We start from the raw sequence: 24,313 nt of genomic DNA on the forward strand, positions 1-24,313 counted from the left end.
AAGACTAAAATCCATTCCTTAGGAAAATTATATTGCATTAACAAAAAGTCTGAGCCCTGTCCTCAGTCCCGCTGCACTCAGGTTGGCTGTTACACATTCGGCAAACATTAGAGAGAGGTGGTCCTCTGGGGACACTGCCACTATTACAAGAGAGAGCCCTGACAATTATGCAAAGGCACCATGCTCCTGTATTATTTAGCACAGAGAGGATTTTCTTCATGCAACCCTTTTGTGCTCCCAGATGTTTTAATTACTGAGGAAAGGGAGCGGATGATTCTGCCCATATGTCTCCATTCCGCATAAATAAATATTGTCACCAGCCCGCACAGTTTCACAGAGCTGTCGACGATCCCGCTGACACTAAAACTGTCGGGCCCGATAAGCATCTTCAATCCTTCAGTGAGCATGCTAATTCCAGGAACTCTGAAACTGATATCCCATGAAAATATTCAATCTAGAAACAATTAGGCTCACATTGCTAGAAAATGGTTCCTCTAGGAATTTGGGTGCTCGCTTGATTGGAGTCATGAGCAGAAGCTTTAAGCAGAGATGGCAGCACAGAGAAGCAAGGAGGAAAGCGCAGGTGAAATAGTCTCTGAAGCTGCACCTACCCCAAGGTAAGTACTGTAGTTACCCAAGTGCTGAGTTTTCCATTCTGAGTGCTGTTCCCAGAGATTCAGGACACAAGAAATTTCTCAAAGCATTTCTGGTTACAAGTGTGCTTTATTCATTTAGATTAATGTGTGCATTACTAATCACGTTTATTGCAAGAGTACCTTGGAACAAACCAAAGTCTGGGCCTCATTGTGCTGGGTGTGGTACAGAGTAGTAGATGGTCCCTGCGCTGAAGAGCATACTCTCTAAAAAAGACAAGATGGACGCAGAATAAGGTAAAGGGAGAGAACACACAGCTATGAAAACAATCCCTCCCCCCATTAATTAACACACCTCACAGCCATCACCAATAACCCACCAGCAAAAGAGCTTTACAACCTCCGACAACAGCCTTTACAATTCCCTCAGAAATTGTGCGCAGAGGATGAGCCTTACAGCATGCACTGAAGGTAAATAAACTAGGACTATTTTGGAGCAAGTGGAGAGCTAGTTCAAGAGCTGAGGACAGGAACAGATTAAGGCATGTGCACCACAAGCTTGTGCTTAGGGCCCGAGCTCCTGGAGTCAAGCATTTATATTTGCTAACATAACACGTTCAGCTCTGCATTAAGATCATGGCTATCGGGGCGACGCTAGGGAGGGACGGGAATGGTCACATGCCCCTCCCCAAATGCCTGGGGAGGGGGGCACATTCCAGAAGGGGTGGGGAGTTACAGCCTGGCTGGATGGGCATCTGTTTTTTATTAAAGATTGAAACAAAGAGAAGCAATGAGCACCTCTCTGGCTTGTAGGATAAGAGGTAGAGTCTGTGTATGTAGTGGTAGCCCAGGGGAGAATGCTCGCCCACTCACTCCATTGCCCTCCAAGAATCCTACGTCAGAATTAAAATACCCTGGATTTCCTCCCTCGGGATTAACTATGGTGGGACCACAAATCCCAAGGATTTTCTGTTCATACCATCATGTCTGCAGACAAGTGAACTTCGCCTTGCTAAGACCCCTGCTATAGGGATTGACAAGAGTGGTTCAAGGCCATGGGCCAGCTGAGTTCTCTGGGCTGGGGTGTAACTGCTTGAGCTCTCTAGTTGGATGCTCAAGTGGTCTGAACTGGGACTTTCTAACATGCCCAATGCCCCTTCCTTGCCCCTCTTCTGAATGAGGAGGTCTAAACTGGGGAAAAAGGCACTGTTTAAAAACGTGTTTGCTAACATGATTGAACTATCACAGTTTTCAATACAACCTATTTCCTAGTCTAGACAGGGTGGGTCAATGTCATATCCCCACATTCCATTCTTCCCTCAGGTATAGGCTTTACAGAGGGAAATTGCTCTATTGTGTAATAAGCAGGGCTGTGGGTGTGTTTTCCAGCAATCTATCTATTCCAGGGCTGTGGGTGTGTTTTCCAGCACATATCTATTCAGGGGACACCATCATAGGGCCTAATAACATCAGCCACACTATCAGAGGCTCGTTCACCTGCACATCCACCAATGTGATCTATGCCATCATGTGCCAGCAGTGCCCCTCTGCCATGTACATTGGCCAAATTGGACAGTCTCTACATAAAAGAATAAATGGACACAAATCAGATGTCAAGAATTATAACATTCATAAACCAGTCAGAGAACACTTCAATCTCTCTGGTCACGCGATTACAGACATGAAAGTTGCGATATTACAACAAAAGAACTTCAAATCCAGACTCCAGCGAGAAACTGTTGAATTGGAATTCATTTGCAAATTGGATACAATTAACTTAGGCTTGAATAGAGACTGGGAGTGGCTAAGTCATTATGCAAGGTAACCTATTGCCCCTTGTCTTTTCCTCCCCCCTCCCCCCCCCCCAGACGTTCTTGTTAAACCCTGGATTTGTGCTCGAAATGGCCCACCTTGATTATCATACACATTGTAAGGAGAGTGGTCACTTTAGATAAGCTATTACCAGCAGGATAGTGGGTTTGTGTGTGGGGGGTGGGGGGGTGAGAAAACCTGGATTTGTGCTGGAAATGGCCCAACTTGATTATCATACACATTGTAAGGAGAGTGATCACTTTAGATAAGCTATTACCAGCAGGAGAGTGGGGTGGGAGGAGGTATTTTTTCATGCTTTGTGTATATAAAAAGATCTTCTACACTTTCCACAGTATGCATCTGATGAAGTGAGCTGTAGCTCACGAAAGCTTATGCTCAAATAAATTGGTTAGTCTCTAAGGTGCCACAAGTACTCCTTTTCTTTTTGCGAATACAGACTAACACGGTTGTTACTCTGAAACTTTTCCAGCAATGTGTCTTTTGGTTTTCATTATTCACCCTCTCTCGTAGCCTTGAGACAGAAGCAGTTGCTGACTCTAGGCTCCTCTGAGAGCCACAAACCCCTCTCCTGTTTCTCCTGGGAGTGTGATTTGTATCTAATGTTGGAAGAACTGTTCAGCATGTTTAGCTGATGGCCTCCTTTCATGCTATGCCCTTAGCAGCACATTCCGAGGTGGCACCTCTTTTCATATGTAAAGTCTTTTGACTGAAGAAGTTTGGACAGGTCAGGTGGTTTGTTAGCATTAGCACTCTGATTTCTGTAGGTCTACAGCATACACGCCCTATTCCCATAGTAGCATTTTGGTGGTCTTCCTATGTAACAAAAGAGCCACTTCCAGCCCACATTGGAAATACAGAAAGTTGCATTGATGGCAATGTTTTCACTGCAAAGAGTTTGCCAAGAAAGGATAAAGACAAAGTGTTGTTAGCTGCTCTCTCCCACCAGGTGCAAAGTACACAACAGGTGTGTAGTGATCCTGAGTGTCACCTTACTGCACCCATCCCTGCAGTGGCTGAGTGTTACACGCATACATACTTCAATATTATTTCTATTATAATACATGGACACCGAATAGGGGCTTATAAATTGCAAGCTCTGAAAATAGAGTACACAGAGTGGGGTATTAGAAGGTATGCTGTATTGTATATAGTGGGGGGTTAGAAGGTATGGCATATTGTGTACATCCGATGAAGTGAGCTGTAGCTCACGAAAGCTTATGCTCAGATAAATTTGTTAGTCTCTACGGTGCTACAAGTACTCCTTTTCTTTTTGTGTACAGTGGGGTATTAGAAGGTATACTATACTGTATTGTATACAGTGAGGTATCGAAACGTATGGCAGTTGCACTTTGAAAGCTAGGGGAATAATTAATTTGTTGTAATTCCACTGACTCCAGTGGGAAAAACAGAGCTAAAAGTCACAATATTACAACAAAAAAACTTCAAAAACAGACTCCAATGAGAGACTACTAAATTGGAATTAATTTGCAAACTGGACACCATTAAATTAGGCTTGAATAAAGACTGGGAGTGGATGTGTCATTACACAAAACTATTTCTCCCATGTTTATTTTTCCCCCCTACTGTTCCTCACACATTCTTGTCAACTGCTGCAAATGGCCCATCTTGATTATCACTACAAAAGGTTTTTTTTCTCTCCTGCTGGTAATAGCTCACCTTAACTGATCACTCTCATTACAGTGTGTATGGTAACTCCCATTGTTTCATGTTCTCTGTGTATATAAAATCTTCTTACTGTATTTTCCACTGCATGCATCCGATGAAGTGACCTGTAGCTCACGAAAACTTATGCTCAAATAAATTTGTTGGTCTCTAAGGTGCCATAAGTCCTCCTTTTCTTTTTGCGGACACAGACTAACACGGCTGCTATTCTGAAACCAATCAGACCATCATTGTGCTATAGAAAGTGTACATGGTTCCTAAGAGTTCTAGAAATGCCTAGATTAGAGAGACAATTCCTATTTAAATTAATGCAAATTGTGCTTCTAAATCCCCCCAACAAGCTTTGAAAAATCTCAGCCTTAATGTAATTTTTGTTCATTCAAATATGAAAGCAAGAAAAGTAACTTTCACTTATATGGGAAGTGAAGAACTTTATGCAGCGACTGTGGATGAAATCCTGGCTGTAATGAAGTCAATGGGAGTTCTGCAAATGACTTGAATAGGGCCACGATTTTACACTGTAAACCAATCTCCACCTCGGTGGAACATAATAGAACATAAATGCCATAATAGAAATAAAGTGGCTCTGCTTTTGATGAGCTAGCAATTTCAGAGAGGAAACCAGTTTGTTTGTATTGACTACAGGGCTCCCAGCATAGCACTCGTTATTGAAGTGGATTTTCCACCAAGATGTCCCTCTGCCAGAGTGATTGGCTCAGCCGTGAATACTTCATTTTAAAGAAAGGTTTTATCTTCACATCCATTTCAGAGCTCAACTTTTCTGCTGCATATTACATGTGGTTCAGGCTGCTACAGCATGCAGAGTGGATATAGCTTTCTTTTAAAGAAACAATGGCTGGCTCTAGAAGGATGACATGACAGGAAGTCTCATAGGAAACAGCCCTTAAACTGCACATGCACTGCAAGGTAACACCTGTCACCCTACATGGGCCCCCATTGTGTCTGGATCCAAATGAAGGTCTGCACCCAAAATAACACTCCCTGGTATACTTTCTGAAATCAAAGACCTTAAACTCATTAAAATAACATAGCACTTTGTAAGACACTGAAATCCCATAGGGGAAATGCAAACACTGATCAAACTAAGCCTCAGAACAGCACAGGGGAGAATTAGTTATTATTCACATTTTACATAAGGGAAATGGCCCAGGCATTTTAAGGCAGTATGCCCCCTATGTAGCCCACCCCTGCACCAGGATCCCACCCCTCATTAGGGTGGCTGCAGGTTTCAGAGTTAAGATGAAGGGGATTAGTTCACAGCTCTTGGAGCTATTGTTTCAGGCTGTTTGCAGAGTCAGGCTGATATGGGTTATACTGTTCCCATCGTCAAACATTTCTTTGCATCCATGAAGGATAGAAACCTCTTTTAAAAATGAAAACTGACATTGTTCTCATCACGTGATCCCAGGAACTGCGGCTGTAGGTACAGTGCCTCTCCCGATGCTGCAGCCCTGGGAAATGGAGGGTCCTATGCTTTAGCCACAAAACAACCCTCCCACTAAAAAGGTGGACATAGCATCCTTTCCATTCCCCATAGGAAGGGATTCATGAGGGACCTGGGGTTTTGTAGGGAGCTGATAGTGAGGGGCTGTTTTAATTATTCTCCAACTCGCTGACTCCACCTTAATCAGAATATATTAAATAAAATGTATAGATGCTGGAGACTGGAATACTGCAGTTCATAACTACAATTAACCACTATTAATTAATGGCTGAAAGATAAATGAGCCATGGGATCCATTTATTCCTGGGTTGGGAGTATTTAAATTCACAGTAGGACACCAGCCCATTTTTCACTGCAGTGAATTAAAGCAAGAGTGAATCAAGGCTTGACGCGGGAGACACTTGCAGATCAGTTTGGTTCACATTTCACCTCCTTGCAAGTGGCAAAAGAAGGACAAATGACACAAGCCCTGGAATTTTATTCCTCCTGCTCAGGGCAATGAGAACCTCCGAAGTATGAACACTGTCCAGCATTCTTATCAAATTCTGCATGGGGAGGGCCAGAATGGATGGAGATCCCTATAGCCATACAAGGCAGCTGTTACCATGGTCTCCATTTACTCAGAACTCAGCATGCCACATCCAGTTACAGGACATTCCAGGGTGGGGCGAGTCAACAACACATCTTACATAGCCCGCCGACATTGTTCTTTACCTTGATTTCTTTTGCTTTGTGTTAAGAATGCACCCCACTTGAGAAGGATTATTAAAATCAAAATAGAACTAGTTTTGATCTCTACCGTCCACCTATGCTTGATAAATCCTGTCCAGGCTTGCCATAATATAAAGAGATGATGCTTTCCATGATTTGCCCTGGTACAGGTACAGTGCAACTTTCCTCAGAATGTAAAATATACCTTGGTTTGTCCTGGACACATAATGAAGATTTTCACATGAATCTAAGTGGGGCTGTGACTGTCCTGGCTACTAGGGATTCAGTGATCATGTTTTGCTTTTACACGAAGTTACAGCGAAGCCCCCAACTTGTTCTCATCTCCCATTGCTAGAAAAACCAACAGTGGCTTCCCCTTTGTGTGTCTGGTAGTGCGGAAGGAAGCAAGGTTGGTCCAGAGGGCTCACCTAGAATTCAGGAGACTGGGGTCCATTTCCTTGCCTCACAAGGATATTGTGAAGAGCTCAGAAGCTATAGTAATGGGAGTCATAAGTACCTACAAAAGATGAATAAACCTTAAGTTTTGGAGCTGGGGTGTTCCTTTTGCATAAGCCCCCAGTTCAAATGCCATGTTTTCTAACTAGAGCTGGTCAAAAATAGGCATTTCCATTCCCTGGGAAATTCCAATATTTCAACATTTGTTTTCATCCCAAATCAGCACAAAAAGTCAAAAATATGGATTTTTTTGTGAAACACAATTCAAGAGCGTTTAATATTTTGCTTTGATATTTCCAACTGAAAAACCCCATTTTGACATGCCCAAGTTGAATTCATTTAGATACGGTTCATGGCTGAACTGCAGCCTCTTGAGTCGCTGTGGTGCCTCACGGGCATTGTAGTGTGAGTACCTCATGGTCCTATTCTCCTCTCTGGGCTGTGCTACATTTGCATTGTAGAAAATTTTGATTTTGCACAAATGGTATTTTCTGACCAGCTATATTTCTAACCTCTTCAGCCTGGAAAATGGGCTCTAAAATTTCATGGAAACCAGCTTTCTTATCAGATTTGCAATGCTTCTCATGGGATCAGAAACACGAGCCTCTCATGCAATATTTTGGCACTTTCATCTCCACAAATCAAGAAATTCAGAGGAAATGTAAAAATTGAAAATGACAACTAAATATTTACTACCTTTTTCATACTAAAAAATGTTTGGGTCAAGGTTTAGAGAAAGGTTTTGGGCAGTTCTTTTTTTAAGATCCATTTTTCCATCCCTTGTGGACACTGGGGCTTCCCAATGTCTCGGAATTTTGTGACTGTAAAAACTCCAGTGATAAAATCATTAAGAAGCCAAAGTGTTATGCTCAGGCAAAACTCCCATTGACTTCTAAGTTTGTTAACATGAGTTACCACTCTGCAATAAGGGCATACATTTCCCTCAAAGTAACTCACAGATGTTATCAATTCATGCAGGAAACACTCAATCCCCATGAATGAAAAGTGGGGAATATGCATTTAATTACTGGGGTGAATCCTCAGAAGAATACAGTGTCATTAGCTAGTGGTTGTGTGTGCAATGAACTCCTTCCCAGGGAACTGCATTTTAGTACTGCAAAAACAAAATAGGAATCTTTTTGTTGCACAGATTAGAACTCTGGAAATACAATAAAACATCAGATTTAGTTATTAATTGGATTAGCAAGGGCAATAAAAAGATAAGTGGGTTTGAAATAATTTGATCATAAACTTCTTTGACTCAGAGATGAGCTTCTGTTCTCTTCTCTGTTCCTAAAGAAAGAAATCTGCCCTCCAGACCTATTGCAGACTAAAGAAGAACTGAGAAGAAGAAGAAAAACAAACATTTTTAGGTAAATGTAGCTAATTCTTGTTGTCTGTACTTCACCTTTAATTTCCCACCCTTCCCCAAGAACTTCTCCCATGTGCAGAGTTCCACAGCCATTTTGTTTTCAGGGAAGTCTGTTGAGGAGAGACACACACTATGCTCTCTTCTGAACATTTAGCTTTTGCCCTTTCTTGCTGTTTTCCTTAATCTAAAGTGATACGTTTTTGTTTGAAAGCCTATTTTGCTTAGTCTGTATGGAGATACAATACAAGCAAATTATCTCTTACTGAAGCCAAAATATTCAACACAATAGCAAAGGGAATGCAAAGAGTGACTGATGCCATCTTACTTCACCTACAAATCTTGGCTCAAACTCCGCTCCACTTGGTAGGAGACTGGAAGGGTGTCAATAAGGACACAATTTGGGCCACTCTTTCTTAAAACACTTTCTCCAGTGAAACAGGGATAAAAGGACGTACCTATCTATCTCCAGGGTGTTTTGAGGATTAGTCAATGTTTGTAAAATGCTCTGGTGTCTCTCTCCTAACTGTAACGTCAATGAAACTCTACTTCATAGCTATTCTTATTTAGCATCAAGAAGGAGAAATGTAAACTAATAGAATTAAAGATCATTCACTTGGACAACAATCCCCTACATTAAATGCATGGGATGAGAAAGAGCTAAGGGATGCAGCTGAGAGTGCTGGTGTTCATTTCTAACCTTGTTGCTTTATCTCCACTAGCACAAGCAAATGTAATTATAGACAACAGCAAGAGGAGGACTAAGATCACAGACTCGTCCTGATTAAAATAAATACCTAAAGCATATGGGCACTGAAGTGGAGCATATGGATCAAGTCCTAAAGTACATGACCCACCATATGCTTACACAGCCTGGTTCAAAGGCAAGCCCTCTTTCCTCCTCCCCATGTCTTTGGCTGGGTCTTGAATCAGCTGCTTCTCAATGTCTTGTGCCATTGGGCAAGTTTGCTTTTGATTAATGAAGTGAGTTTCAACCCAGCATGGGGAGAATCCCAGGTAAAAAGTGGACAGATGGTGGGTCCCAGCTAGTCAGGCAGTGACTGAAGTGAAGCATTCCCCTTGCCCCTCTCTCAGGCCGTACCTTACACTGAATCCTGTACCCACTGCATTTATCTAACCCTCCTTGCCTTCCATTTCCTTAAGAAAATAGCTCTTAATTTCCTTGACCTATCGTGTTGACCTGTGAACACTGCAGGGAACATTAACAAGCTGCTAACATCGGCTGGGATATGCCATCTGACTTGCATGCTGAGGTGCTTTAGCCTCTTCCTCCCAAAGCCCATGTTTTCTCATGCTTCACAGGCCCTAACCAATCTCATCTGCCTATGGATGCCTAGCATATGCTACATGCCTGGCACAGCCCTGCAGGAAGTAGCCCCTTGCAGCTCTTTGGAGTCTGGCAGATGAGAAAGAGAGCGTAGTTAGCAGTCAAGGATTGTGATCACTGATGTGTAGGGCTGGGAGGGGAAGAAGGAAACAGAGAGGCAGCGATAGAAAGAGATTCGTGCAAATGAAATTATACAATGCGGGGAACATCCTCTCCCCCTCCAGATTAATGTAATGTTAACCTTATGAAGTTAAACTCCAAGGAGTCCGGAAATATGGACATGAAGGTTTGCACAGCAACATGGGCTCACCTGCATTTTCAATTGCTAATCAGGTCAGTGCACACGGGGAGGGGGGAGAGACATATTCTGAGAGCCCTCTGCTCCTACACGCCTGAGCAGGATTCCACGGGCCATGGCATCGTGCTGGGGAGTGCACTTTGCGTCTGCTGCGAGTGGGCGCAGTGTGTGCTCCAGGCTAGTACTTGCTGCTGACGACAGCATTCATGCTAGCCAGCTGTGGGGGACTTGTCATGACTCCTTAACCTGGCCCACATTCCCTTGGGGAGGTCATGCCTGGACTGGCACACAATCTGGCCATCTGGCCAAGCCCTCTAGTGTAATGGAGGGATCCTGCCCTACTGCTTGCACAGAGAGAAGAGTTGTCTTTTCTCCTTCCTGGATTTCAGTACAGGGGCAATACTGAGCCTTACTCTTACATATATAAAGTGCCCAAATGTGCAACCATACAGAGGCTGTAATAGAACTACCCAGGTAAGTAATCACTAGCAGGAGTAAGGGTTACACAACTGAGGCCAGAGCAGCATTGCCAACACTGAGCATTTAAAAAAAAAAATCTTAAGATTGGCTTTAAAAAGTATTAATTTGGGGGTTTCTTTTCATTTGCCTTCTAGTTTCTGAGCCTTTCAGTTGCACGAGGATCAAGTTTTCATACTTTCCTCTGCAAGCATGAGGGCTAGAAATTCACATAGTCACAGGACTCCAAGAGCTGGGGCGAAAGAAAACTTTCCAATACCACAAGAAAATCTTGAGACTTGGCAATACTGTATGTGTAATATGGCAATGTTAATGGTGACATGAGAATACTGCATTTCCTTCCTTACACTGTTTTAATTTACAACTTTTAAGTTGCATTAACATAAATGTTTTGCAATTCAATTAATTGGTTTCTTTTGAAGTGGCAAAAGAATAAAAAGAAAGGAAAAAGGGATAAACTTTGAAACCCTAGTTTTTAAATTAAGCCTCTCTATAGAGTCTGAGAACTTGGTATAGGACTATCAAATCACACAACTAAAGCCTAGCAGAAATTCCATGCTGCACATTCTTGAATCTTAGAAACTTGCTCATTAAGGATGAGCCAACAAAATACGATGCTTTAAAATTAAGCTCTCTTTGAACTGTGTGGTCGGAGCTATATTTCAGGGCCAGATTGTGCCAGCTCACTAATATCAAGCAATACTTTACTACACAAGTAATCCCATAAATTAGGGTCTACTCAAGAAGTAAGGTACTGCTCAGTGTAAGCAAGGGCAGCAAAATTTGGCCCTAAAAGAGAAATGGATATTGTTGTTCCTCCCATCTAACTGTAAAACCACCTTCACATGTTCACCTATGGGCTGATACCATGCACGAGAAGTTTTAGAACAGAAAGAAAAAATGCTGAAAAAGCCAACAAAAACAGGGAGTCATAATGGAGGTTGACTTGCAACCTTAATACGGTGATAATGAATCTCCCCAGGAAATGTAAGGTTAAAGCAGAGTTTGTAGAGTTTTGACACCACAGTTCACTATTTTATCACATTCCCTTACGGAGTGAAATATTTTCCACACAGTTTTAGACTGTTTCATGATACATCTTGTCCTTCTATTTATGAACTTGGCAAGAGCTAAAACAATACAAAATTGACCAATTTCCATATTATTATAAATAGCTTCTAGGAGACTATATTTTACTACACTGGCACATTAAATATACCATATAGTAGTCTGGCCTCCATGACTTGTGCAGATCCCAATTCTGGACCAAGACTCATTCCTAGTAACATCTGTGAATTGAATCAGGGCAGTGGCTGAAGCTCACCTTTTTAGTGCACAACGTATGTGCATTTCAAAAGACCTATCTTAATTCCATTAATCATAGCTAATTAAAGATAAATGTAAAGCATGGGAAATGCCCTTATATCTAGCTAATATCAACTATATAACAGAACTGGTTGGGAAAACAAAATCCCTACAAGGAAAATCTCAACTTTTTGCCCAATAACCAAAGCCCAAATATTTTCATCTGAAAATGTTTTTGGCCTACGTCTGACATCAAGCAATTCTCCAGATCTAGGAGCAGAAACTGCCAACTGGAAAGAGGAGATTCCCAGTGAAACACACAGCACTTACTGCTAGACCTTTTTGCACTAGCTTTACTGCACCTAAAGCTATTTTAGGTCATTATTAGAGATTTATGGCTCCCACATAGCCCCATACAAGTGGATTCATAGGGCCTAATCTGCAATGCATTGAAGACAACAGGCATTTTGCCACTGACATCAGCAGATGCAAAATCAAGGACCTGGTTTTAGGGGCAGAGGAAACAAAAAAATTGGGATTACTTTTTTAAATGGTTTCTTTAACATATGTATAAAGATTTTATGCCACCATGTATTCCCTGAATATCAAAAGGTACAGTTTGGTTTGGGTACTGATACTCACGTTATCCATGCATGTAACCTGAACCATATCAGATTATCACAAGTTTTCTAGTTCTTGTTTGAGTGCTGAAAGCATAAGAACAGCCTCACACATTTTCATATATTGGCTTCCCTGCCTGCCCTAATTAACACAATGAAATGCAGAAATTCCATGTATTAAAAGAGACATTTACTGAATTATTTTGAACCTCAAAAAAGATATGTGATTGATTAAAGTGTTTCTCTGACAATCTGGCCATTTCTAGAAAGAGTAAGCATATTCTAGTGGTTAAAGCTCAGGAATGTGGATTTGGTCCTCAACTTTCTAGGTCCTCAGATGCTACCAAAGTGCAAGTTATTTTATATAAAATTTTCATAGGCTGGCTCCCCTTTTGCATGTTAAAAATTTCATGCGCACACTTAACCAAGTATTTGTTTGCACCTCCACAATGTAAGAATGTCTTCTGCATTTTCAGGAGTTACACAATGGTTTATGATGGTATGAATTCTAAAAGATGTAGGTGAAAAGATGTTAGGCTATTTCACACGCCTGCACAAGAATTTGTACCTGTAAAGTGAAGGCACAATGAAGTGTGCACATCACTATATGCCTACAGTAGTGGAAGCTGGGTATATGCCTAGGTGAAAATTTACCCCACTGGCTCAGAGGTTAATCCATAATTATGTCTATTCAGAAACAAATATTCTTGACAGAAAATAAATTCTGTCCTGCTTCCAGGATAACCAGGGGAATAAAACAGAGCTACAGCAGTCCGGAGATTGTATTTTGCTAGAGCCAAACACAATATGAACCTCAGAAGTCTAAGTTCTGCATCAAGAACCATGTTAATATCAGCTCCAATAAAAACATGAGGGGGTGGGAAGGGAGAAGAACAGGAATTCTCAAATGGAAATGGATTGATTGGTAAATAATTATTCTCAGTCTAAGAGGATATTATCACAATGGAGATGTACAAACAATTAAGACTTTTGTATAAAAAGGGTACCTGACCACCCTCATCTCAAATAAATGCTTAGTTCCATGGTGTTTGTGTGTGTGTGTAGGGAATGGGAAATGTCTTATGTAATTCTAGTTAGAACGAGTGATTGGGCAAACGCCAGACCTCGATTATCTCAAACTGATAGAGAGAGCACCTGTATGTTTAGAAACAGAATTTGCTCAAAATATGCAGCTCTTTGCTCCCATAAAACATAAGCTGCCATATTTCTGCATCAGATGTTACAAACACAATTGACTTCTATTAAATTTCAATGTAAACCACTTTGCTTTCCTAATGCAGCATGAACTTTAACTGTGGCCATTTCAGAAACATTACACAGGTACCATATTACCAAAGCTACTCATTTGCCACCTTATAGAGCAGCAGTCCTCATCTAGGGGTCCATGGCTCTCTGAGAGACCGCGAACCGGTTTCAGGGGATCCGCCAAGGAGGGCGGGTGTTAGACTTGCTGAAGCTCCTCCATCGCACCGCCCGGGGCTGAAGCTGAAGCCTGCGCAACTGAGCTTCACGGCGCCCTGGGCAATTGCCCTGCTTCTTACCCCCTCATGCCAAACCTGGCTTTTTTATGCAGAAAATCAGTTGTCGTGGCACAAGTGGGCCATGGAGTTTTTATAGCACTGGGGGGGGGGGGCTTCAGAAAGAAAAAGTTTGAGAACCCCATCATAGAAGGCACATTTTTCCTTTCCTCCATCAGATGTTTCTACTTGAGAGGAGCATTCCTTAGTTCTCGCTTATGCGTACATATGCATACATTATAAGCCCTCTCTAGTGCCTATATGTAATATAAATATTATAACCTTAATTAGCAGATGGTTGAAAACACTCGTTGGCATGGCTTCATTTCACAGGACTAAAATAGCCATCTACTGAAATAATTCACTAACTAAATGGTATTTACTGGCTTATAATAAGCATTTGGTGAGTATCAAGAACTAGAAGTTTCCTTCCCTTCATGAAAGTCAGTCAATCAAACTGTATTTATAGTGGGCTATGGGCTCATATTAGAGTATTCCTGCTAAACAACTCAGATTGTTCTATATTTAGGACAAGTACTGTAATACACATCACACTGCATTACTTGTGAAAAGACATGGCAATACCAAAGATTGCTATTTAAGTAAAAAGGGGGACAGTGATTGTTGATTAGCTGGCTATTGCTGTTTCCCAGGCTAGAACCTGACCACAGATTTAGCGACCAGTTATATAAGAGCCGTGGGAAACACAGTAACTTCAGCTGGCAAGAGTTCACAGGAACTTTTCCTTCAGTTTTGACTTGTGCCAGGTCATATGCCCTGAGTTTCAGGTTCAAACAAAAGCAAAAACTCAGAGTAAAACAATGGAAGTGGCACAGCATCACCTAGTTTCAGTCCATATGGTCAGAAAATGACTGGCCAAAAATTGCTTGCCTTCCTCCTCCACTCATAAGTTCAATGAGCCACCAAGACAAGTAACTCTGACTCACAAAGGTCATTTCGGACTCATCTTGAGGAAAGATAAATTCAGAAAAACCTATCCTGAATATTCTTTTTCTCCCATCAAATGCAGATGCCTCTGTAGCATTTTAGCAAGAACCAGGCCCTGCTGTGCAGGGGGTTCCCTTGGGCTAATGGTTTCCACCTGTCTTCTAGCTTGGTCTGGTTCCTCTAGGCTTAGCTGTGGCCATGCATCCTGATTGTTCCTTGGGCTAATCTGTCAGCCTTCTGCATCTATACAAACAGCAGCTCATGCTCTTTGCCAGTAGCCTATAGCCTCTTCCCAGCAATCCCTTTCTTCCACTCCCCGCCCTCCCCACATGCCCTTTTCAAGGGTATCCAACCCAGCTGATTGGCCCAGCGCTGACCAAGTGGCTGTAGCAGATCAGGATTGAACAACTCCTCTAGAGTGTCATTCCCATCCTCCAGTGAGAGGAGGGCTGACAACTCTCTAAATAGGGCTCAAGAGTAGGGGAGAGAAACCAAGCCTACCCACTTTGCACATCCTTTGGCCAAAAGAGACTTAGCTAGGCTGGTGCTTAGACAACTCTGTTGTTGACACATAGAGTGAGGGCTCCATGATGCTGTGCTTGAATATAGTAAAAGACAGCTGCTGCCCCAAAGGGCTTACAGTCTAAATAGATGACTAAGGGTTGAGGGGAGGAAGTATTTGTTCCATTTAATTATTTGGGTGCAACAGATGTGGGGCAGTGACTGAAAATTGCTTTGGCTAGGTACCTGCCAATGACATAGGTCCCCAGGGAAGTGGGGTGGTTGTCCCAGTTAAATTCATAATGAAACGGGGGAGGATGTCCAACTTAGCAGTCTGCACAAGCTGTAAGAGTGAACAAACCTTCAAGTGCATGGGCCCTTATCCTCATCATATCAAGCTCCTGGACTGTTTTATTTGAGGACATGGAAAGAGGTTCTGGGACACTACCTCTTCCCTCACATTGTGCTAAATGACCCAAATAAAAATGCTGAATAAACATTATATTTGGAGAAGGGAGGGGGGTGGAGGAGGAAAAAGAATGACCACTTAAGCCGTAGCTGCCTTTAGCAGATTCTAATTAGAAACCTGGCAGTGCCGTCCACTCAGCAGGAAGCCCGCATTATTAACGGTGGCAATGCATATAAGCCAACTGCAGTCTGCAGGAGCGGCTGCTGAACTGGCACAGGGTTCGCTCCGGTTCTTGGCCGAAACACCAGAGCAGATGTCTGAAGGGTTGGGTTTTGGGGTTTTGTGTGTGCGCAACATTGCATGACCTTATGCCAGAGATAGCATGTGCCAAGGTAAAGGTTGTTAATGGGTCAAGGAAACAGCCTAGCTAGGGAAAACATTGCTTTTAAATGGTACTTCCGTGGGCTATGGAGGGTCTTAAAGTCTTGTGAGGGACACAGAGAGGTGTACAACCATTCATCTGTAATTACAGCAATCTGGTATAGTCAATGCAAAACACAGTGGCCTTTCTTCTCTTGTTATTCTGAATCATTTGTAGACCTTCATGTTTTAATCATATTTTTCCACATGAATCAATACTAGAGAAAGAATGAGGGAGAGAGAATTATGTGCACTGAACAAATACTCTATCTAGCTGAGGTTCTACTGGGGAGGGCTGTTTGCAATTAACAAAGTACTGCCACACACCTGTCAAGTGCAGCCAGCGTTTAAAGGGCCAAGCCATTGTTTAAAATTCTGAGTGCTAGGAAATGTAACAAAATCAAAGTTTTGCACCATCACTGCAGTGTCAGGTTCTGAAGAGTGGGAAGAGCTGTATACAAAGGGAGTCCAAAATTTGCTCAGTTTCGAGGTGCAGTTACAGATATGACCCTAAGCCCAGGTCCTCTCAAAGCCCAATTAAGGATCACAAATCTTTCAAATGAAACTGGACCACAGTTTAAAGTGAACCTGGGCCAGTGCACACTTTCTGCATTGAAATGACTGTGAAAATGGTGAGTTTGTGAGTCAGATGCGAAACTGAGCAAAATTTATTGATTTAATTTCACTTTTTCGTTTTTATATATACAAATAGAGCTACTCAACATTTTTTGAGCTTGTAAAATTTTGATTAAAATGTTCATCAACATTTCAATTAACCAGCAGCAAAAATAGTTCAACAAATATTACACGGCATTTTTTGCTGATTTATGACCAACTCCTGTTGCCATCAAACTTTGATTTTACACATATATTCATAGAATCATAGAATATCAGGGTTGGAAGGGACCTCAGGAGGTCATCTAGTCCAACCCCCTTCTCAAAAGTAGGACCAATCCCCAATTAAATCATCCCAGCCAGGGCTTTGTCAAGCCTGACCTTAAAAACTTCTAAGGAAGGAGATTCCACCACCTCCCTAGGCAACGCATTCCAGTGTTTCACTACCCTCCTAGTGAAAAAGTTTTTCCTAATATCCAACCTAAACCTCCCCCACTGCAACTTGAGACCATTACTCCTTGTTCTGTCATCTTCTACCACTGAGAATAGTCTAGAACCATCCTCTCTGGAACCACCTCTCAGGTAGTTGAAAGCAGCTATCAAATGCCCCCTCATTCTTCTCTTCTGCAGACTAAACAATCCCAGTTCCCTCAGCCTCTCCTCATAAGTCATGTGTTCCAGACCCCTAATCATTTTTGTTGCCCTTCGCTGGACTCTTTCCAATTTATCCACATCCTTCTTGTAGTGTGGGGCCCAAAACTGGACACAGTACTCCAGATGAGGCCTCACCAATGTCGAATAGAGGGCGACGATCACGTCCCTCGATCTGCTCGCTATGCCCCTACTTATACATCCCAAAATGCCATTGGCCTTCTTGGCAACAAGGGCACACTGCTGACTCATATCCAGCTTCTCATCCACTTTCACCCCTAGGTCCTTTTCCGCAGAACTGCTGCTTAGCCATTCGGTCCCTAGTCTGTAGCTGTGCATTGGGTTCTTCCGTCCTAAGTGCAGGACCCTGCACTTATCCTTATTGAACCTCATCAGATTTCTTTTGGCCCAATCCTCCAATTTGTCTAGGTCCCTCTGTATCCTATCCCTGCCCTCCAGCATATCTATCACTCCTCCCAGTTTAGTATCATCCGCAAATTTGCTGAGAGTGCAATCCACACCATCCTCCAGATCATTTATGAAGAAATTGAACAAAACCGGCCCCAGGACCGACCCCTGGGGCACTCCACTTGACACCGGCTGCCAACTAGACATGGAGCCATTGATCACTACCCGTTGAGCCCGACAATCTAGCCAACTTTCTACCCACCTTATAGTGCATTCATCCAGCCCGTACTTCTTTAACTTGCTGACAAGAATACTGTGGGAGACAGTGCCAAAAGCTTTGCTAAAGTCAAGAAACAATACATCCACTGCTTTCCCTTCATCCACAGAACCAGTAATCTCATCATAGAAGGCGATTAGATTAGTCAGGCATGACCTTCCCTTGGTGAATCCATGCTGACTGTTCCTGATCACTTTCCTCTCCTCTAAGTGCTTCAGGATTGATTCTTTGAGGACCTGCTCCATGATTTTTCCGGGGACTGAAGTGAGGCTGACTGGCCTGTAGTTCCCAGGATCCTCCTTCTTCCCTTTTTTAAAGATTGGCACTACATTAGCCTTTTTCCAGTCATCCGGGACTTCCCCCATTCGCCACGAGTTTTCAAAGATAATGGCCAATGGCTCTGAAATCACAGCCGCCAGTTCCTTTAGCACTCTCGGTTGCAACTCGTCCGGCCCCATGGACTTGTGCACGTCCAGCTTTTCTAAATAGTCCCTAACCACCTCTATCTCCACAGAGGGCTGGCCATCTATTCCCCATGTTGTGATGCCCAGCGCAGCAGTCTGGGAGCTGACCTTGTTAGTGAAGACAGAGGCAAAAAAAGCATTGAGTACATTAGCTTTTTCCACATCCTCTGTCACTAGGTTGCCTCCCTCATTCAGTAAGGGGCCCACACTTTCCTTGGCTTTCTTCTTGTTGCCAACATACCTGAAGAAACCTTTCTTGTTACTCTTAACATCTCTCGCTAGCTGCAGCTCCAGGTGCAATTTGGCCCTCCTGATTTCATTCCTACATGCCCGAGCAATATTTTTATACTCTTCCCTGGTCATATGTCCAACCTTCCACTTCTTGTAAGCTTCTTTTTTATGTTTAAGATCCGCTAGGATTTCACCGTTAAGCCAAGCTGGTCACCTGCCATATTTACTATTCTTTCGACTCATCGGGATGGTTTGTCCCTGTAACCTCAACAGGGATTCCTTGAAATACAGCCAGCTCTCCTGGACTCCTTTCCCCTTCATGTTAGCCCCCCAGGGGATCCTACCCATCCGTTCCCTGGGGGAAAAATATTCAGTATTGTTCAATGAACAATTTTCAGCCTGTAAGTTGTTTGCAATTCATATTTTGCTGTTCATTATTTGTGGTGTTTGATTGGTCACCTGTGTCACAGGAACATTGTTTTTGCTCCCTGATTGGATTTTAGGAATTTTTAAAATAGAAGAACAAATCATCTTGTTCATGCATAATTGTTCCTGGTGAATATAGTCATTCACATGAACAGTCATTGCCCAATCTTTTATGCAAATGGTCATGAATAAAAAGGGGCACAAACATATCTATCTCAGACACTTATATGGCTCCCATTACTTTAGCCTATGACAGTGGTGGCAAAACTGCAGCTTGCCCAATGGAGCGGGTGGGGCTTGGGGCTTCTGCCCAATGGGAGGTGCCTGCCGAGACTCAGGGCAGACTTTCCTACCTCCACCACCCCACTGCAAGGCAGGGTAGGAACCCTGGCAGATGTGCCCCTCAGGTCTGAAACTCCAAGCCCTGGCAGGCACTCCCATTTCTCGAACTTCTAAAGAGTATCATATGGGTCTCGGAGGGTCAGTATGTTTGGCCACCCCCAGCATATGAGCGCCTCAAAATCTTTAATGTATTTAAACTCACAACACCCCTGGGAGGTAGAGAAATACTATTATCCCTATTTTATAGGTCGGGAACTCAGACAGAGACTAAGGGTATGGCAGCGAGTCTCAGAGCTCCGGGCAATTGACTCAAGCTAATGGAGCTGAAAATAGCAGCGTAAATAGGGTGACCAGATCTCCCAATTTTATAGGGACAGTCGCAATTTTGGGGTCTTTTTCTTATATAGGCTCCTATTACCCCCTACCCCGTGTCCTGATTTTTCACATTTGCTGTCTGGTCACCCTAAGTGTAGATGGTTGGGCTTGGGCTCCAAAACCTAGCAAGTGTCTCAGAGCTTAGGCTCCAGCCCAAGTGTGAATGTCTACACTACTATTTTTAGCCCTGTAGCACAAGCCTGAATCAGTTGTCCCAGCCTCTGAGATTTGCTACTGCAGGTCTTTTTCTGCAGCATAGACATCCCGAAAAGTGACTTGCCCAGTGGAGCCTATGGCAGCGCAGGGAATTGAATGCTGGTCTCTTGAGTTCCAAGCTAGCACTACATCCACTGCACTGTCCTTCCTCTCCTTGCTGAGTTGAAGAGTTACGTGTTCAAATGAACGTTCAGGATCTCTATTTTGCAGCATTCACACAACTCTATTATAACACAGCTGCTAGATGTGTCAGAAGCAGTTTCCTCTTTCTTTCTCTACCAGCTCCCAAACTCTCGGTCATGAAATACCCCCTTGTTCTTTCTATATATTCAGTACGTTATACAGTTTACTTTGGCAACACATCGTTCTTCAACTACCTGACAATGCACAGTTGTCAAAAAAAATGAAAGTGTGAGAATAGGTGGGGACAGTAGGCAAGGAGAGGTGTGAATGGCTGGTAATATACTAAGTGCTACAGTGAGGCACTAGTCAACACCTTAAGGTTTTTTGAGAAGGGGAGAGAGAGCAAGAGAGAAGTATCTTCATGCGTTTTATACGTTTTAGAAACCTCAGTGAGTTGAGATGTCAAGGCAGACACTACCTCACCGAGGAATAAATACAATGGACTTCAGTTAGCCAGCAGAAAATAGAGACCTGTGCTTATGCCAAAGTTAACACCTGATCATCTATCACCCAAGAAGATATAGCCTCCCCTCCTCACCCCAATGGTTTTTCCTCCTTGACTACTGAATGGACTGTTTCAGAAACAAACCATAATGAAGAACAAGAATAAAATCATTTCACATATACACACAAAATAGCATTCACTGGTAGTAAACACATGCCGCAGACGCATGCTAAACGATTTCAGTGAAAATCCTTATATTCTTACACTTACAATTTTCCAAAGAAAATAATCTTTAGAGCTACATTTTTCCATACTTTATCCTCTGCCCAACAGTGAAATTTCTGAAAACCCCCTTTCACCCATTTTTAAATCTTTCCTTTGGGGGGGAGGGGATATACGTCTCCCATTTAAAATATATATTTCTTTCATTTCTTTTCCTGTAAGTAAGTTGGGGTTGAAGTGTGGTCTAGCAGTTGCAGCACAGGAGTAGAAGTCAATAGAGGTGGATTCTATTCCTGAGTCTGCCACAGACGTGACCTCAGGCCAGTCACTTTATCCATTTCCCCTTCCAGCCCTTGTGTTACCTATTTAGATGGTAAGTGCTTCAGGGAGGTCCCTCCCTATGTGTGCATACCGTGCCTAACACAATAAGGCCCCAGTATGGTACAAATAAAACTAACCTATACTTTTCCAGCTCTGCTGTATTCCCTTACCTCTATTTGTAATCTTCTCTTCTAAAACGTATGCTAGAAAGTAATTTGTACTGTCAACAATCCCATGAATCTTTAAGACTAAATTCTTTAATGGTGTAAACTGGCACAGCTCTATGCCCTTCCACAGAAGTTTAATGGACTACAATTTTCACCTTCAGAGAATATGACTGCAATGAATTAGTTTGCTATTGGGGGCAGTAATGCCTAGCGGTCAGCATACCCTGCCACCTGACATAGATCTTTTTGGGGTTGGAAGGGTCCAGTAGATATACAGAGAGACCTAAGGTCCTGGGAATGTATGGTGCATGGGGAAGGAATCCTGACAGTGTACTTTTAAGGATTTGACACCTTGCAGAGAGGGTGGGGCAAGGTTCCCCTCTCATCCAACTGACTGGGAAGGAGTTGGGAGAAGGGGCTCAGCATAAAGGCTGCCTCCTCCCTCATAGGAATTGGACACTGATAAGAGAAGTGGAAGGCTAACTGGGAAAGATGTTCAGCTGAAGGGAGTTGGCAAAAGCTTTGCAGCTGACTTAAATCACAACCCTAGCTGGAGGAAGAGGGCTGAGTGGAGAAACTCCTTCTTGGGGGAGGGAAAGATGGACTCTTCCAAGGCAAAAGATGGAGGATTACCTGTCACAGCCTAGATGCTGAAAGAGGGGCAGGGAATGGCTTAGAGGAGGTAGCTGCAGCTGGCAAAGAAGTGGTGAGGAACCATATATCCCAGGCAGGGTTGGCAGATTCCAGAGACCTAGGAGAGACATCAACAAACAGGGTGAAGGTAGGAGCAGTCCAGGGAAGGAGTGGAGAGTATGATGAAGCAGTCCTTATCCACCTAAAACAGGGGACCAGGAGAAGAGAGTGGACCAGCAGTCCTACACTTCCCCAGAGTAAGAAGAAAAGTACAGGCATCAGAAGGTGAGGAGGCTGGGAATCATGCACCCCTGATGGAGGCTGAGGACCAGGCTCAAAGTCATTAGACTTTGGGGTTTGCTATTTGGGACTTTTCTGTTAACTGTGGAAGAGGAACTTTAGGCCATGTACAGGGGTGCTGGAACAATTTGTATAATGGGGGTGCTGAGAGCCATTGACCCAAACTGTAAACCTGTATAGGATGAAAACCACTTCAAGCCAGGGGGTGCTGCCACACCCCAGCAACTAGTTCCAGCATCTACGGCTATGTACTATGACAGACCATTGTGACACCACAATGATTAAAGTGGGTGCTAGAATGACAGAACCCTGCCACACTCTCTTGTAGGCACTCTGGAGGTAAGAGACATGATTAGAATGGCCCTTGAATTAAAATGGGCTGAATTTTGATACCTGCAAAGTAGCATGTAAAAATATTCCTCGTTCAGGAGACTGCTCACCAAAACACACGGGGTGGATAATAAGGCTGTTAAGAAGGTTTTACACCACTGGTTAGTCGGCCTGCCCAAGAGAGAATGTCAGTAACTCTTAATCTTCACATTTTACAGTCCAACCGTGGCAGGAGCGGAGCACTTCCCCATAGGTGCTGTGTGCACATTGCAGTCAGCCAGGAGTTGGGCAAGCTCAGCACCTCTTAGGGGAGATTCAGCATCTCGGAGGGCTGGGTACTTACGGACAGTGATGAACCCAAGTCTCAAAATCCAAATCCAGATTCAGAGTCAAGTTCAAGCACCTTCCCCAAAGCGCAAGAGTGTTAGGATTTGGGATCCCCATTTCCAGTCATCTCTACTTAACGAGGCCAAGAATGTGGGTGCTCTTGTACATGTACAGAAGAAGGGTGATGGAGAAACTGCAGGGATCCTTCTCTAGATGAGGTCAGTGCAGGAGGTCACCAGAATGTCAGTGTTCATGTTCTCTGAACTGGGGGAAGGGAAAAACTGTAATGGCCACAAGCTCAGTCACCCATTTGTGCACATATTTTGCACCATGCAGTTGCATGCATGGGGTGAAATCTCAGCTCTGCTGAAACCAACGGCAAAATTCCCATTGGCTTCCATGAGGCCAGGAGAGAAGAACATGAAATAGAGAAAAGGAAGGAGGAGAAAACAAGGGGCAGACTGCAAATTAGTAGAAATGAAAGCTACAAATTGATTTACTAAATGACATACCCTCCAAATAGCCAGTATGGGAGCCTGATTTCCCACCATCTATACCTAGTGTTGCATGGGCAAAGGAGGCATAAAATGCTACCATGCCGATCAGGTAGCATTTCACATCCACTTTGCACAGGCATAGCTGATTGAACAAGGTCCAAGACAATGGAGCAACAGGCCTTCCAAGTACAATTTAGTCCTGAGGTTCTGATTGGACAAAAAAACCTGGTTAACAACATGGACTCTTAAGCCGGTGGTTGTGAACAGAGGTGGGGGTGAGAGCGAGGCCCACCCTCCTTTTCTTTGTAGCTAGATGGGAGGGGTGCTGTTGTAACTTGGGGTCATACAATGGAGAAAGTTGAGACCTTGGTGTCACTAAGACTCTTCAGTGGAAACACAAGCATTTGTTCCCCACAATTATACATAGCATTAGTGATGATGTAGCAAAATCTATATCTATGACAAACGGCCAGTTAACAAGAAATGTTACAAAACATGAGTTCTCAAGAAACAGGGGTGAGTAATGCATCCAAGTAAAAGGAGGTGGTAAATGGATTGGCAACCTTTTCCTAAAGATTAACAAGCCTCTCTCGCTCTCTAAGTGAATGGTCTCATTCTTTTCAGTAAGGGTTAGGTGAGCCTTAGGGGTTCATAACTCATCTGTAAATATTTGATCTAGGCTGACACTTGGCATCTAGTGCAAGTTCAGAGCCCCAGGAGCAAACATGTTCTCCACATCCAAATTAGACAATCACTTGCCTGTTTTTATATTAGCAGCGTGCAAAGTGATTGGAAGTTAATGGTTTCAAACACTCTCCTCACAAACAAACTGGTTTGTGAAATACATTCTTTTCAGGCTATATGGGGGGCTCCCATACCAGCCAGTCAGCGATGACTAACGGTGAAAGC

The 24,313-nt window shown here is 43.2% G+C and overlaps 1 long non-coding RNA gene across 2 annotated transcripts in view; it reads right to left on the reverse strand.

The window, feature by feature from the left end:
- Positions 1-725: 725 nt before the first annotated feature.
- LOC142068731 (uncharacterized) overlaps positions 726-24,313 on the reverse strand; it is a 69,290-nt gene continuing 45,702 nt past the window's right edge. For both annotated transcript variants that reach the window (XR_012664637.1, XR_012664636.1), the window contains 2 exons: positions 2,091-2,172; positions 726-860 (listed from right to left, as the gene is read on the reverse strand). This is a non-coding gene — a long non-coding RNA (uncharacterized LOC142068731). The remainder of the gene's footprint in view (positions 861-2,090; positions 2,173-24,313) is intronic.

Source organism: Caretta caretta, chromosome 13, assembly GCF_965140235.1.
Source record: "Caretta caretta isolate rCarCar2 chromosome 13, rCarCar1.hap1, whole genome shotgun sequence".
NCBI lineage: Eukaryota > Metazoa > Chordata > Testudines > Cheloniidae > Caretta > Caretta caretta.